The sequence below is a fragment of the Corvus hawaiiensis genome, chromosome 5, assembly GCF_020740725.1.
Source record: "Corvus hawaiiensis isolate bCorHaw1 chromosome 5, bCorHaw1.pri.cur, whole genome shotgun sequence".
Classification (NCBI taxonomy): Eukaryota; Metazoa; Chordata; class Aves; order Passeriformes; family Corvidae; genus Corvus; species Corvus hawaiiensis.
Window position 1 is genome coordinate 34,679,596 of NC_063217.1, and position 17,046 is coordinate 34,696,641.

At 34.3% G+C, this 17,046-nt stretch overlaps 1 protein-coding gene across 22 annotated transcripts in view; it reads right to left on the reverse strand.

Annotated features, from left to right (window-relative positions):
• TENM3 (teneurin transmembrane protein 3) overlaps window positions 1-17,046 on the reverse strand; it is a 1,328,112-nt gene that overhangs the window by 471,540 nt on the left and 839,526 nt on the right. For all 22 annotated transcript variants that reach the window (XM_048302939.1, XM_048302936.1, XM_048302938.1 and 19 more), the window contains one exon: window positions 2,656-2,697. The gene's annotated coding sequence lies outside the window, so the exon portion shown is untranslated. The remainder of the gene's footprint in view (window positions 1-2,655; window positions 2,698-17,046) is intronic.

Sequence of the window (17,046 nt, forward strand, 5' to 3'; positions counted from 1 at the left end):
ATGTATGCCTGTATGAACATGAGTAAGAACTGGAAAGACCTGTTACTGTATTCATTGATTTTTTGATTATTGCTGTCCTCATGTGCTCCAAATTGTTCCCTTTACTGAGCAGGATACAGTAAGGTACAGGTGAATTAGAGAAAGCTGCAGTAGTGGAAATTTAAATTTGTAAAATCAAACTGGATTCTCAATTACTGGTTTCCTTTAGCCTGTAATGGCCAAATGGCCAATGGAAAAGAACATCTTACATTGGTCTGTTTTACAAAAACATGCTGGTTTTGGCTTTCAGGTCCTATCCAGGGATACATTTGTGTTTCTACATAAAAGCAATTCCAAACAGCAGCAGGTACGGATATTACAAAAATAGCCTTTTAGTTTCTCTCTCATAGGAACATTACAAAACACAAATTCATGTTGGCTATTTTAGTTTAAGTACTTATTCCAGGGTAAAGGAGAAGCCCCTTCAAACATCTGAAAAGAATTAGAAGAAATGACTGCTGCTCCCAAGTTTCACATATTTTACTAAATTAGCATTCATACATCCCTTCCAAAGTGGAAAACAGACTAAATTAAATGCTAAAAAAAGCAAAGAATTAAAGCAACATACTTCAGTAGCGTAGATATTGTGATCATACCTCTGTGGCAATAAATAGCCAACCAATTAAGTATTCAGCTGAACCAGAATTATATATACAACCTAGAATAAATGGTGTATACCTGCAGTTCTCTACATGTACTTTTTCATTCTGAAATGAGCACAATCTAATCTAATAGTACTTGGTCATAAACCCCATTTGATTAAAACAAATTTAAGAACATATCTGTAAATATATTTTAAATTATTTGTATAAATGGTATTCTGGACATTTTTACTGCTTATTTCTCTTATGTCCATAACAAGCATAAAGCAAGATTAACTTCTCTGATTTTGCTAGGAAAATCACATTTAGAACCTACAAAGCTTTGTCAGTAAAAGCTGTTTTACCGACCAATGTAAGTCCTAAGCTATATTCTGACAATAAAAAAAAAAGGATGACTAGTGCTACATAGAGGAATTACACGGAAACATGAAAACTTTCCATCCCTTCCAGACCTTTATTTCAATATTAATTGATTAATACTTAAAAAAAAGAAAAGACAAAAACAAGAGAGCCGGTCAGTTGCATAATATGCAACATTAGAAATGCAAATATCATGTTTTGTTAATATCTCTTATGTTCACAGTTTAATGAGTGAGATACCATACCCATCCTTACTTATGCTGTCCTTTTGTCAGATACAAGAAAAACCTGTATTACTCAGCAATTAGGGAACACATTTAAATTAAATATGACAACATAACTAGGAAATGAGAAAAAGCTGGCATAAAAAAGGCTGATAATTCTGATGACTAAGTGATACAATATCTAAAGCCTTTTACAGGGTATTGAGATTTTTATTCTTTTACATAGAACGAGAAAAAGTGAGAAGGGGAGGGGGCCAGAGGAAGGAGAATCTGTGGTCTGTAAATGATCAGCACAAAAAATAAATTATGGTCAAGTAACTGAACTTTTCTGATGTGTAAATTGAATCATTCCCACATGCTGGTGTTTTATAATTAAAAGACCCTTTTCACTGTGGGAAATTTTACTGAATTTTGTATTGAAAGAAGAAACAAACCATCAATCAGGAGGAGGTAGGGGAACTCAAAGAGCTCAACCTATTAAACTTGAAGAGCGTAGTTGAATTCTGAATGACTTGCTCTAGGAAACTGTAGCTCTTTTAAGGCAGCTACTGTAAAAACATTAATGAGCAGAACACGTTTCTGATCGCTGTTCTAAAATCTTTTGTAGTCATATAGAAGAACACACACTCCATTTGGTGTCACAAGATGCAGAATATGGTTGTAAATGAACCCTTTTTGTGAGGTTCACAAGCTATCAATTACTTGACTCTGGTTACCATTGAGAAAAATCACTGAGCTAAAAACCAAAGGAAGAAAACCCAAACTCCATGTACTTGTTCAATACAGTGCAGTTGCTAGGTAAGTACTGATCAGACAGATTAAAATTTTCTCACAGCCAGATTGCTGCCAAATTCAAAAATTTTTGGGTGGACATAATTTCAGCTTTCTGGGACCTTATGTGCTTTCAGCTTAGTTGAGATAATGGCTACAAATTACATTTTCAAATTATTAATCCAAAGAGGGGCACCATTAAAAAGCATCACAATATGGTATACATAGGCAACAATATTTTCTTGTGAAAACTTGAGAATGCTCACAAGAGATTTGATAGATCATTTTGAGAATATTATTATTTATTCAGTTATGCTCTATCCTTGATCAGTCTGGTAACGGGGCAGAGAATTTATCATCCTGGATATTCCTTCTTGAACAAGCCATTTATATCTCTTAAAGTTTGTGCCCTGTAAATTTATCCCTACTTACAGTTTTGGTGTACACTTATTGCAGCAACAGTAAATTAGATACAGCAGCATAAACTATCAATAATGGACAAGTCAGTAGAAAACTGTATATACTGAGCACAAACTGGCCTATTGTAATTTTGTAGTTTGCCATGTTCTGTCAGTTAGACAATGGTGTGTCGTTTTAAAAACACCAGTGCAATACACAGATCCCACCAGAGCTTGAGGCTGTAGGATGTTTCATCTTACCTTCAGCTTTCCATGTGAGTGGATCGCTAAAGAGCCAGGAATCTGCAATCAGAACAGATTATGAAAACTTTGGTCAAACATTTTTATTTTGTAATTGTTTAATTATCATTACAGAATACCTCAGTAGCTTCAAAAATCAAGACAGGATATGAAAGATGATATTTTTTTCTTCATTATTATTTTCCTCTTTGAATTGTGATATATGATATGGTCATACACTGTGTATCTTTCCTAAAGTCTAAATGAGATGCAGATTATCTGTAATAAAATATTTATTACAGCTACTGCTGGACTCACATGTTACTACACTGTAAAATGCAATTTTATTTCTCTGAACCATATGGAAGTGTTGATTGCATGTTGAATACTAAATGTAAAAATGGCATTTTGGAGATCCATGTTCATTGTACCTCATTTATTTTCACGTATGATTCCTCCAGGTCACACATGAAAATGTTCTTTCCCTTCTGCCACTGTGGAAAACAGATCATGTATTCTGAGAATTTAGGAGAAAGGTCTACCTAGCTTCAGCACAGCTGACATGAATTTTCAATTGCAATTTTACTGATGTATGAACCAACAAATATGTTATAAATCTCACTGCTATAGCTTTGCAAAGCCAGCGTATTTAACAGTAAAACACATGGAAAAGATAATGATTATTTTTTAAAGAAAAACAAACATAATGGCACTTAGAATATATACAAAGAGCTATTTTCAGACAGTATTTTTCTAAGTATTGCAAGCTTACAGTGTTCTGGAGTAAACCATAAAATGATTTTTGATTTTAATAATCAGGAAGCTGGGAGTATTTCACATAAAGATGGAGCTTTAGTAAATTAAATGGATACATGGAATAAAGCTCTTGCCACTAACAAAAGTATTTGAAAATCTTGTTTCGTTCTTATCTTTCTCACATTCCAATAAAGTTCACATTGTAACATCTGCCAAAAATGGAAGGAAAAAGGTACAGTATATCTTGAAATGAACAGCCACAATTTTTTGTTTCTAGAACTCCTCTTCAAACAAGAATCCAAACAGACTACACAATTTTTCTCTGAGCCTTTAATGAAGCTGTGATCTTGAAAGTGATAATAATAACTTATGATGATGGATGGAAAGTGAAAAAAAATGCACACTTCCTGTATTTGTGTAAATACATTTTCCCCATGACAAAATGTTTTCATTGTGCTTTCAGCATTTAAAAAATGTGGTATAAGGGAGCATTTCACCAATATTTTTTTTTATTTCAAGCAAATAAAAGTCAAATGTAAAAGCTCAGCATTTTCTGTGATTCTTTTATTTTTAAAAGTATGTATTCAACTGACTGACCCAGGAATTAGAAGGAGGGGTATCAATATGATCCAAATAATGGTAGTGTATTTTTTTTGTCTGGAAGAGTTTTCTAGAAATAATTTTCTTCATAGTAGCTAGTAGCGAGTGAGCTGGCAACGCACAAGGATTTGGAAGATGACAGCTGATTAAAGGGATATTCCATACCATATGAGATTGTGCTCAGCAAAAAAAGCTGGGGAAGGAGAAGGAGGAAAGGATGATCAGAGTTATGATATTTTCTTTCCAGATAACTGTGATGCATGATGAAGCCCAGATTTCTTGAAATAACTGCTAAACATCTATCCACTGATGAGAAGTAATGAATGAATCCCTTACTTGGCTTTGCTTGTGCTCACAGTCCCTGCTTTACTTTTTAAACTGTCTTTATCTCATGAGTCATCTCACTTTTACCCTTCTGATTCTCCTTCCTGTCTCACCTGAGAGAGTGGCTGCATGGAACTTGGCTGCCTACCCAGGTTAATCCAGAACAGGCACGAAACCAATTCTAAATATTGTCTCCAAACTTCTGACAGGCAGAGATTAGGAGGATAAGCATCCTGTTTTTAACTTCTGGGGAAACCAGGATAAACACCACATTAGATCGTAAGACTGATTCAGTCTACAGCCTGAAAAGTGGGTGGATATTGGATGTGTGCATCCAAGTTCTAGCTGAACCATGAAAAACATTTCCTACGGTATCTGTAAATACAAAACTGGATAAGAAAAGTCAGTGAAAACTCTCCTGCATGTCACTGAGGCACAACACATGTCTCTCTAAGTTTAAATTCGGGATTGTAAATGAATTTTTAAAAAATATATGTGCACACATATATAAAAATTAATACATAGCTTGACTGTACAGACAATATACATATGAAAGAAGATAAACACTAAAAATGTAATTGTAGCACTATAGGGACAAGATACTGAAAATCTAAAGGATCAATACAAAAAAATGTTCTAATGCATGGTGAACAGTTACCACATCATTGATTCACACCACGTGAGAAACTCTGTGTTTGGTATAAATACAACTACAAAACAAACAGACTTGGACCTAATTTCCCAACCAAGTGTCTGAGCATTCTTATCTGTGTAATCAGAGTAACTGCACCATAGACCTTAACAAAGCCTGCCCCTGAACCCCAGACAGAAAAGAGCTTGAAGGCAAACCTGAAATATTTGTCCTTGTGTTTTCTATTTATGTTATCACTTGCAGGAATAAGTCCTAAGCTATGACTTTACAAACATCTATAAAAATATTTGCATTTAAGAAAATGCAGAAAACTCAGAAAACTTTCTATCTCTGCTCTCTTGACTATTTCCTTTTTCTAGATTTAGATGATCTTGTGCTCAAAATTCTTCCCTTCATGATTCCATTTCTTAGGTGCTTAACTGTCCTGATTCACTTAATGAGCATTCCTGAATATATTCTTAGCATTGCATACTTGAAAGTCAAGCTTGGTGACACTCACTGCCAACATATTTAACTCCCTTTGATGCTCTGATCTTCATTTACTGGAGCATGATCAAAGAGTGCTGCCCTCAGAAACTGAAAACTGAAAATACCAGCCAAAATGCAACAAATAGCAACACAGGCTCATCCCTGATTAGCTCTTCCTAAGGTGCTCAGATATGGAATTCTTCATTTTCACCTGATTCAGTCCACCTAACCACTGTGCTGGTTTTAACAGGAAATGTACTCTTTGGCAGTTTATCTATAGTACCTCAGCTCATGCACAAACTCTCACAACAGACTCGGGAAAAGTCTCCCAGCATTGTGGAGGGCACTGGAGGGTGTATAAGAAAAAGTTGTTTCTATCAAAATATGTAAATAGTCAATCTTCAACGAGAAAATTAATACTGTGTCCAATTGTTCCTAACTAGGTTCTGGAAGAAGACAACAGAAATTCACATATGACGACCCTAGCTCAGGCAACAGGGCAGCAATATGGTTGCTTCACTTCAGATGCCTTTCCAGAAGGCAGCAGGTCTTAATCCATATAGAACAATACTCATGCAGTTAGACAATGGCATTGGTTTCTAGCAGAAAACTAGACAGTGATTCTTGCTTACCACTTATTTATTACACATTCTGAGATGGAACCTTTCATCCCAGGGAGAAAATGAAAAACAGAAGAGATGGAAAACATCAATTCTATGTAAAAAAAAAAAAAAAAATTAAAAAAACTTACAAAACTTTACTGCTGCCTGTCAGATTAAAACACTAAAATGATCCAGCATATCCTATCTGTTTGACTGTCAACCTTAAAGATCTTGTAACCTGAATGAAGATGTTAATATATTGCTATGTTAACATCTAAGAGAAAGCATATTGAACTGGGGAAGAACACCTTGCACATCAGAAAAATAGTTTTCAGTTTCAGGACACTGAACTGCAACTTCATCCTCTTTTGCTCAGTTATGTGTTGAGATGGTAAAAATGGGCAGTGAGTTTTCCCATACAAACATTCTTTCCCTGCCTTTGTTGATAAGGACGCTTAAAAACCCAGAGTAACAATGACTCGGGTGTTTGTAAAATGGGGAGTTAGCATAAGGTAGAGCTGATGATGTTATCTAACTAACAACAAGCTGTGGCACAGAAACTAAGCAGGTAAGTACTTTCTCACTAAATGGGGGTCTCCACATAGAACAAGTTATAAGGAACAGAATAGAAAGGGCTGGACACTGATCACCAAAGCAAATAAGCATCCTGGCTACTTCTGTGAATAGTCCTCTTTTCTAAGTTGTATTTAAGCCACATCCCTAGATGTAACTGGGAAAAGTCCTGAGACAAAGATAATGTAGAGCATTTTTATTTACTAGTTTATTGAGTTGAATCATTGGCAGATTGATCCAAAGTTCTTAGTAACAAACTAATTATAAACAACTCAAAGTTCCAGTTCTGTGGAGAATAAATAGCACCAAGTTCTCAGCACCAGCCTCATTCAGTATGAATGCATGGCCCTTACACCCTGTCGTGGTAAGCAATAGTCTGTTGCCATAATCCCAGCGAAGCCAGGAACCAGGGACCACAGTGTTTTTCTTAAGAATAGAAGCTCTGATGCAAAGGACTACCTAAAACTGAAAGGCAGAGTGAGAACCTGAGGTCTAGGAAAATCCACCCAGGTAAAATTAATGTAAAAAATAAAATAAAAATAAACCAGTATTTTAAAAATATAGTTATAGACAGATCTTCTGTGCAAGGTGCTTTAGGATGACCCTGCTTAAACAGGGATGTTGGACCAGATGGCTCACTGTGGCCTCTTCCAACCTTACCTGTTCTGGGACTCTGGGACTCTGTGATATATATATATATATACACACACACACATCCATATATGTACAAAACTAGAATCATACATGTAGTTTATAGAACAAACATAAATGGAAAAAATATGTATAAAATACTATATTTATGTATAACTATTTATGTCTATATATTTGTATAAATCTAGTTTCATACATCTTCAATCATATATAACAACATACAGGATTGTTCTGTACAAAATTCTTACATTGTCGCTCGTGTGAAAAAACCAAACACACTCTGTAGCCATATCTATTTTATAATCTTGTCACAGTAAAACCCAGTAACAGATCAGTATATTAGTAATTATGATTTACTGCCTTCTACAAAGACACACATTTTTTATTTAATTGCAACAGAAGTATATCTATACAGTCTATATGGAATCTCAACATGCTGTTAATTAATTTGGTTATTAACAATGATGTGCATTCACTAGAACTCATGACACTAAATTTGAACAGTTTTGAAAGACAGCCTTGGAATATGCAACATTTTAACCTTAACGCGTAATTACTTAGAAACTATGTACTTCACTCATGAACGACTGCTGGGGTTTGTTGTTAAAGGTTGTTCAGTGCTTTTTCTATGTCTATGATATCCTTTTCCATAGGAAAGATTCTTACACATATTATTTTCATGTTCACAGTGCTACTGGTAAACCCTGCTGAGATACTATGAAGATGCCAGCTACCTGTCATACGTACTTGAAATAATTGGTATCACAGGAAAAGTAACACAAGAAGAAGCAGCATTAAAGAACAGGTCTCTCTGTGATATAATGCAAAACATATGTTAAAAATATGTGTAATAATTAGAGTACTGTGCATCCCTCTTCATATCAAACCTGGCACAGCTGAAACTATTTGTAGGTATGAAGTTCATGCCACAATACTGGCTCTTTTGCACAAAAGACTTCTTTCTTCAATTACATATTCACCCACACCATGCATATTTTTCACATTATCCCACACAATGTCCATTATCCAAACCAAACAGGAAAATAGATTACAATTTTGCTATGAAATATCTACTGGATTTTTCTTAATAAAAATAAAGAGTAAAGCATGGAAAAAAGAGGGGTAAAGGTAAAAGTTTAGGAGCACAAGGGGTATTTAATTGCTTAAATTATTGTCAACAACACTACAATAATTTATATACTTTTATTAGCTTTTCAACAAAGCTCTGAATGAACATAAACCAACAGTGTCCCTCATCTTTTCAACGTGAATTTATTTTTTGTACATATACATATATATATTTTTTCCGTTTCCATGCAATACAAATATTTTTGCTTCGGATACCATTATCTGGCAAGGTTGTACATACAAAAGTATCAAAATATATTCTTGAAAAGTCAAAAGACAATTGCATATGTGAAGGCAATGTTAAGGAATATAAAGACTGCATCTTTACACCTAGTGTACTTTAAGTTGTTATGCTTATTACTAAATTCAAAGATATCTTTTTCTGCCCTTCCCTTGATTGTGTTTTTCACAGATCATGATGAATATTCACTGAAGCTGAGAACAGCCAATGTGCATGGAATGATATGATGAGCATATATGACCATAGATTACCACTGAATTCTTAGCAGAATAAATTTTGGCAGTTTGAGAGAATATATTGGAAAGCCAGTTGTCAGAGAATTTTAGTATTCAGAACTCCACTGTCTAAAAATCACAAATTATTGTCAATTAAATGGGGTCTGCCTTTTTAAGGAACTCTATTTCCTCGCTGATTAATCAAATAATTGTTTTTTCTATAAGTTTTGAGATTAAATTCTGGCCCAGTAAAAGTAGAGCTATTATGAGACAACAAGAAGCTGAAAATCATGTTTTGCAATACCAGGACTCCTGCTATAAGACCCCAGTGCTGATCCCAGCCCAAGTATGCAACACTTTTAAGTGGTTTTTCGTCCCCTCAATCCAGCTTCCAGCACCATTGAAAGTGGTACATTGATTTCACCAGTTCCTCTGTTTAAACATATGAACACACAGTAATTAATTCAGACTCTTAAGTGCTATTCTAAAATGTCAAACTCTCTTCTTCCATTCCAAATTCATAAGCTGTATCATTTTTCTCTTATGCCTTATCTATGTATTATATGTGTGATATCTACTTAACTATTTCTACTGAACTTATAAATTGTAATGAACTACAAATTTCTCAAACCATTTAACTGGTATTGTGCCATTTATTTCTACCAACCTTGCAAGTTATGCAGAAATATAATCACTGTCTGGTAGGTGATCAGGTTAGTATTAGGGAAGTTGTAATTAGAGCAGAAATTTCAGTAAGAACTGCTGTCATATATTTTAGAAGTAACTTAAAAGCCTCAAATAAATAAAAATGAATAGAATGCAATAGAATTTAATTTATTCCTTTCAAAGATTTCTTGCAACGGATGTCACAAAAGTAATAACCAAGTCTAAGCTAGTTTTGAAATATGCAAAGTGAAAGGAGACCTTGTTCACTAAACCTAAAGATATCCACCCTAGGCTAAACCTGTGTATGGTTTTGGATGCAATGTCCTTTGCACTTCTTTTTATTTTTGCGATCTTTTTAGGAAGGTGCAAATCAATGAGGATGAGAACAGAGGGCTAAGCCTTTAAAGGTTTTGACGGTTTGCTCTTCAACACCTATAACTGGATTTACTGAAAGAAACCAAGTGAGATACTTAAAAAGCTTATGCTGAAGCACAAACATATGCCTCAAGCATACGTTTTTAAAATCAAACTTTCTAATAGTACTTTGCAAGGATGTAAATTTTGTCTCTGGATTATTTTGGAAGTTTTGAATAAAACATGTAAAATAGGGTAGGCCTTAAATCCAGGAAGTGCTTTGGGGGAAACTAATGCTCTAGGCAAATATGATTACTGATAGAAAACAATGGAATATAACTGCCCTTGTCAGCCTTGGACACTTACTGACTAAATATTGGGAAAAAAGTCAATATTACACCAACTGTGCACTTAACTATGGTGTTTCTGTGTTTACATGAAGAACACAAAAATCAATTAATTGTGTGAGAGATACAATCCTTTCAGAATTCAGCCAATGCACTGATTTATTAATGCTATTGATTACACCAAACTAAATATGTAATATGAAGACCTGCCACATCAAAATGTAGCTCACAGTTTCCAGGTTAAAGGTTTCATTTTCTTTATCTTTCTTTTCTTTATCCTTGAGACCAACTCTACTGATATAAATTGGAATTCTGTGAAGAGACCTATGCCAGTTATATTTCTCCAAGTCTGCAGAAAAGTGCTTGGTATTGCCTTTTACTTTCATACTTAAATATTTATACGCAGAAACCCCTTCTCTAAGATCTGAGACAAGATGGACACAAAATATAATTGCAATTAGAGATATGCTGAGCTTCCAGAAAAAATATGTCTGGAGACTAAGTCATGAAGAATACCTGCTGATTCCTAGGTAGTGTAGGTACTTAACTCACCTGCATGCTGTGCATCTAGTTACTGTTTGTATTTCACAGGAGAGATCTATTACCCATATCAATAGTGGGCAACCAATTATAACCAGAACATATTACTTCAACTATCATAACATATTAGGTTGCAAGTGGCAGATCATGAAGATGATCTACAATAATTAGAGCAAACTGACAGCAAGTTATGCATGAGCGTGATTCATCAGAAAACATTACAGGCAAAAAATCAACATTCACTGCCACATTAGGCAGGCTGGAGTCTTCACCTTCCTCCTGCAGTTTCCAGTGACAGAAACACCGAAGACCAACTTTCATTGTTTACACAAAAGTACTAACGCTTCTTCTTATGAATTATGATTTTTACTGGCAGAATTTCTATTCTAATGGCATATATACCTTGTGTACATCTCTAGGGCAAAACACATTATCATGAGTAAAATACCAATAGAAAAGAAGGCAAAAATATAGTGTCTCTTTCAGTGCAAAATACATCTATTCTGAAAGAATTCTCACACACTATATCTAATTTATGTCTTTTTATTGGTCTGAAATGGTTTAAGAAATTTGTGTTTCCTGTAAAACAAAGCAAAGTCTGATTAATCTTTTTCAATACAGATTTAATTAATACAGGTAAGAATGAACACGTTCAGCTGGAATGTGAGAAAATGATGTTTCAAAGGATTTTTAGACAAGATTTCTTGTTATGTGTACATACAGCATTTGAAACCTAATACAGGTGTCTGTGCACTGAGGTATACAGAAAATACTTTGGCAACAAAGAAATTGCAGTCAGTGAGGCAATCTCTACTAAATCAAATTGAACTCTTTCATCATCACTGAACTAATCGTGGTGGATACTGTAAAATGCTGTCAGAAGATGTCATATACCTTATATTTCTCTTCCTACTGGTATTTCTGTAACTAAGGTAGATAATTTAGTAGATTTTCTGATCTTTATTTTTCAGTCTTACCAAAAATAAGGGTAAGAAGGGTATTTGGAGAAATAGAGCTTGATTTCTGGATGATTCTTTTATGTGCATATGGATTTGTGGTATCTTCAAAAGACAACAGAACTATTGGCCATGGCGTAAGTGGCATGGAATTTCATTTAATTTTTTCACATTGAAATACAACACATCTTTCATTACCAGTTTGATTCTCCATTGATATTAACGGAAGTTTTTCTGCTAATCCGAATGAACTGCTTAGACATAACTGTATAATAATATGTAGGACTAACAGAGAAGTCCTGAAAATGCCACAACTCCACCAAATTTAAAACCCACAAAAACCGCCCCAAAAACCAATAGTGCCTCACATCTCTTGCAGTCTGAAAATTGATGTTAAGGAAATAGGTGACACTAGAAAGTAGAGTGAATAGAAATTAAAGGATCAAAATGAAGAGAATTCAGTTTTAGTACTCCTTGTTGTTTATTTTCTATGCAATTTTGTAACTGTCCAGGTCCCAAGTATATTTCATGTAATCATAGAATGGTTTGGGTTGGAAGGAATCTCAAAGATCATCTAGGTCCAACCCCTCATTCACTAGACGCCACTCACTAGATTGAGTTGCTCAGGGCACCATCCAACCTGGCCTTGAACACATCCTTCCTGATCATGATGATTTTTAAAGATATTCTCTTTTCCTCTCATAAAGAACAAGCAAATAAAGATTACTTATTTCAATTGCATAGCATTGCAGTGTCAGGGTAGCAATTCTACATCATTGCAATTTACCATTTCTCAACTCAACATTACTAATTAAGGGTACTTTGAAAGGTCCATCGTTACTGTACTGTGACCTCCATTATTAAAAAGGGTTTTGGGGATTTCTCTGGGAACGTGTAATTCAAGAGTTCTCCCTAACAAGCTGTTATATCAGGGACAGCTATTTGTTTGAAACAACAGATGTGAATGGTACACAGAAGAAGAATGAGTGAAATGGTGTCAATACACACAACACAATCTATGTGGGAATAAACACCCCTTTCTATACATTCAAAATTCTAAATTCTGCTTCAAAAAAAGAATATGGGACTCATTGTGAATAGGTCTCTGAAAGCCCCAGTTTGCAATCCCAGAAAAAAAGCAGCATTAGAACACTGGAAGTTATTAGGGGCAAAAAAAAAAACAAAACAAAACAACCCAAACAACCAAAAAACAGAGCAGGAAACTTTTTTTAATATGATAAATCCATGCACTGTATCTTCATGTTTAATGCTGAATTTCTGATCACTATATCTCAAAAAAAAAAAAAAAAGAACATAAGATCTAGGAAAGAGGCAAAAAAATCAGGAAGAATATAGAGCGGTTTTGAAGTCATTCCATATTAGAATATGGTGGAATGAACCAGAGTTCATCAGCTTGAAAAAGAGATAATTGAAGAAGGACATAAAGATATATAGGGAGTCCTCATTACTATGATGTTAGAATAGGGAGCTTTCAATTCTAATACTACAAGAGAGGTTCTCACAAGCAAACACAATGGTTTCCCAAAGAAAAAACATAATTAAATTGTGCAAGTCAGCATCACAAGATGACACACTGCAAAAGCATGAATAATTCATACGGTCTAGTGGACTCATTAATAACTATTGAACATGACCCGAGCCTGACCTCTGACATAAGACGACTTCAAGCCATGCCTGCCAAGTGGTGGGAGGGTACGCACAGGGAAGAATTGCCTGGAAAACTTATTGTACTCTTTCTTGTTCTACCCAATGTGTTTGCATCTTATGCATCAAAAGTAAAACATGCTGGACTAACCTGCCCCTCTCTTTGATAAAATACATGTTTTCTTTCTGGAAATAGGAAATATAGTAGCCCTCATTCATCACCATTAGTAAACTGATAGGATGCTAGAATGCCACATTAACTGAGCTCACTGTAATAGAGGTTAGATAGGTAAGGAATTGTCTGAAGGCAAGATAGCTGAAGGAAGTGGTGAAAGCCAGACATGGGTAAGTTTCTCAGAGCCTGATTTTTCAGTTATGTGATTTAATATTTTCATTAGTGGTCTTCCTAGGAAAAAGAGTAGGAGCATGCTGATGACATTTATTGATGACACAATGTAAGCAGAGGTGCTCCAATACAGAAGATGGACTGTTAGATACAGGAAAGAGTTGATGACCTTGAAGACTGGCGTAATAGAAATAGGAAGAAGTTTAACAGTAAGTAACTCAGGATTATATATAAACGGTTTTTCTTTTCGGAACTGGAAGCTTAACACCTGGAAACATCTGAGAAGAACCAGTTATAATAGTTGATTTGAAGACAACCATGCACCTTGACGTAACACAGTAAAAGCTAATAAAACAGTATAGGCTAATAAATTCTCAATATTTTTGACTTATGCTTTCCAGCCTCTGTTTTATCCTGGAATTTCCGTAGTTTGATTTATTCAGATTTCCTAATTTTAAAATGCAAAATAACCATCTTGAATGCCATCAATAAGCCAGTAACTCTTTGCTCATATAAGCAGCCTACAAATCTGAGAAATATTTGTTAGGTTCTACAAGACTTCCATCACTGAAAAAAGTATTTTTCAATACTGAAAAGCTAAAGACAAGACAGATCTTATGAATGTATAAAAAATGCTGATCTTTTAAAGATAAATCTGAATGTCATATAGAAAATAATTTACCATCTGGAATACTTATGGCTCCTTATGCCATTTGACTTGGAATGCTTTTGCTCTCATAAGGAAATCCCAAGACTTATTTTCTAACGCTAATTTATTTTTCAATGTCATCACTTTCAATTATCAATTGACAATAATGGTATGACAAGTGATTTTATTCAATAAATATTAGATGCAGAAGAAATCTAAATGAATTACAAATCACATCACTGAGAGGCAGACGACATAAAATTGGTACGTCCTTTGCATGTTACTTACAGTTTGTGAAAGTTCCCCCAAAACTTTTTGCAAGAACTATGGAGGGCTCAGGTGCTACTCTCAAGTAATCTGATATATATCATGGAATTGGCTGTTCTTATACTCTTACCTATGCAACTTCTACTGATAGTGGCTTTGGAAAGACATTTCTGCAAAATCAGATACCAAATTCAGCACAGCAAAAGTCAGAACTGAACACTTAAATTTACTGACGGAAGCTCAGCTCCTTCCTCCAATAGTGTTGTGTCTGGAGTTTAGCTTTTGGACCAGAAAGTGATTAAGCCCTGAATGTTAGCAAAAAAACCCCAAGAACAAGCTAAAACTTTCTAGTTCTCAGGGCTGTAATGAATTAAATTTTCAAGGAAGTTTGTTATAAACAACACTGAATGTTCCTACGAGACAGGTCTCCTTTCAAAGTTGCCTTAAAAGTAAAGATTTAATAAAGTTTCAAACATTTGTCCAAAAAAATCCAGACACCTTCATTTCTTTGGCTTATTGTAATATATAATAATAGACAAATCCATGCCTTTATCTTATCTTCTAAGAGAAAGAATTGTACATTTGTTCACAATACCCTGGCACTACCTCAGACTTTAACTGAATTTTTCAAGTTGAACTGTCAGTCTCACACTTAGGGTTTTGGGGTTATTTTATTAATTTTTTTCTTCTTATCTGTTGTTACAAAAAAATTAGTTATATTGAAAAATATCCTATATGCAGAATTTCAAAAGTGCATGTATTATAGAGCTTAATATCAGATTTTTACAGTGTAATGAAAACATATTTACACACATGTACACAGAAAATCATGCACAATACATAGGATGATTTTATCCTGACTTACTCTAATTTAACTTATAAGCCTTTTTCATCTTCAGTTTAGCAATGTTTCAACTTCAATTTCATTTGAAGGAAAGGACTTCAGCCATTAAAATTACCAATTGAAGTTCTGTTGATTTTTGTTATTAACATAAGAGTATGAAATGTGTCTCTGATTCAACATTTATGTCTTGTTATGTTGGTCAACAAGTTACTGAGTATTCGCAATATAATGAATTTTTTTTTCTCCAAGAAAGAGACAAATTTTCCTAGTAAAGTTCAACTCAGGATAGCAACACAAAAAACACATTCTGAAAAGTCATATGTAGGATAGGTTTGTAATTCAGTAGTCTGAAACCGAATCAACTTCTTTCCTGTAGCAGAAGGTATAGACTAAATGAAAGAAAATATTCTGGATGAACTATGAATAATTCGTCAATGTGATGTAATGCAAACTGACCAATACATTACTACAATAGGGATCAAAAAAAAAAAAATACTCTTTTAGATTTGCTTCCTACAAATACTTTAGCTACCCAGAATTCTTTACAATCACTTTGGACATAATTTCATTCCATGACTATAAAATAATTTGGGACTTTTTATATAAACTTGATATCCTGACGAATAACTGATAAACTACTCTAAAAATAGGTAACATTCTACGGCATCCTTAAATAAAATGCTTGAGAATGAGAAGTGAGATCAAGTTATTTTAATGGTATCCAAAGTGAAGTTGAAGATCCTTATTTTCAATTGAATCATCTAATCAGGGATTGATTCTTCAGTGTTTACTATTTATTCATCACTAAATTCTGTGCTTTTCTGAGGAATTGCTATCAAAAGGAAAGTTTTAATATCTGAAGAAGCCCAGACACCTTTAAAACTCTTTAAAGTAATGCAGGGCTATTTTCACTGTCATAAATTTGTATGTAATCCTACTCTGAGCACTATTTATAGTTTAGTGATTCTTAGACTGTGCAGTGATGCTGGTTTAAAATTGAACTATGAATCCAGTAACATAAATTAGACATAAATTTGTCTTTTGTATATTGCAAAATATTTATATTGAACCTTAAATATATTTGGAAAAGCAAGAAGCAAATCACAGTCTAATCTGCTAATAACGTGCTAAGGGTTTGCCTTCTCACATTTTGTATAAGAAAACTTACAGAATAAAAGAATAGCCCTACAGGAATGTGAAAACACTGGACATACCTTGGCAAACTTTATCAGAACAATGAAGAATATTTCTGAAGACAATAGAGTGAGGAAGAGTCTCTGTTAAACTTCACACATGCAGACTGCAGGCAGATTAGCAATGACACACCAGAAACTCAATTAAACAGTCAGTAGAGTGATTTATATATCTCCAGAGGTAATTCCAAAGACCTAGATTAGGAGCTTCCCTCTTGCCATCAGTTACACAGGTTCCCCCAATTACATCATGTGTAAGCACTTAACTTTGTATTTAAATTAGAAAGCTGAACCTAGATCTTAAAGTCAGACAACTATCTCTGGATGACACCCTTGCATTTTGTTCTTAACATTGCTTGAAAACTCTTTTTTGAA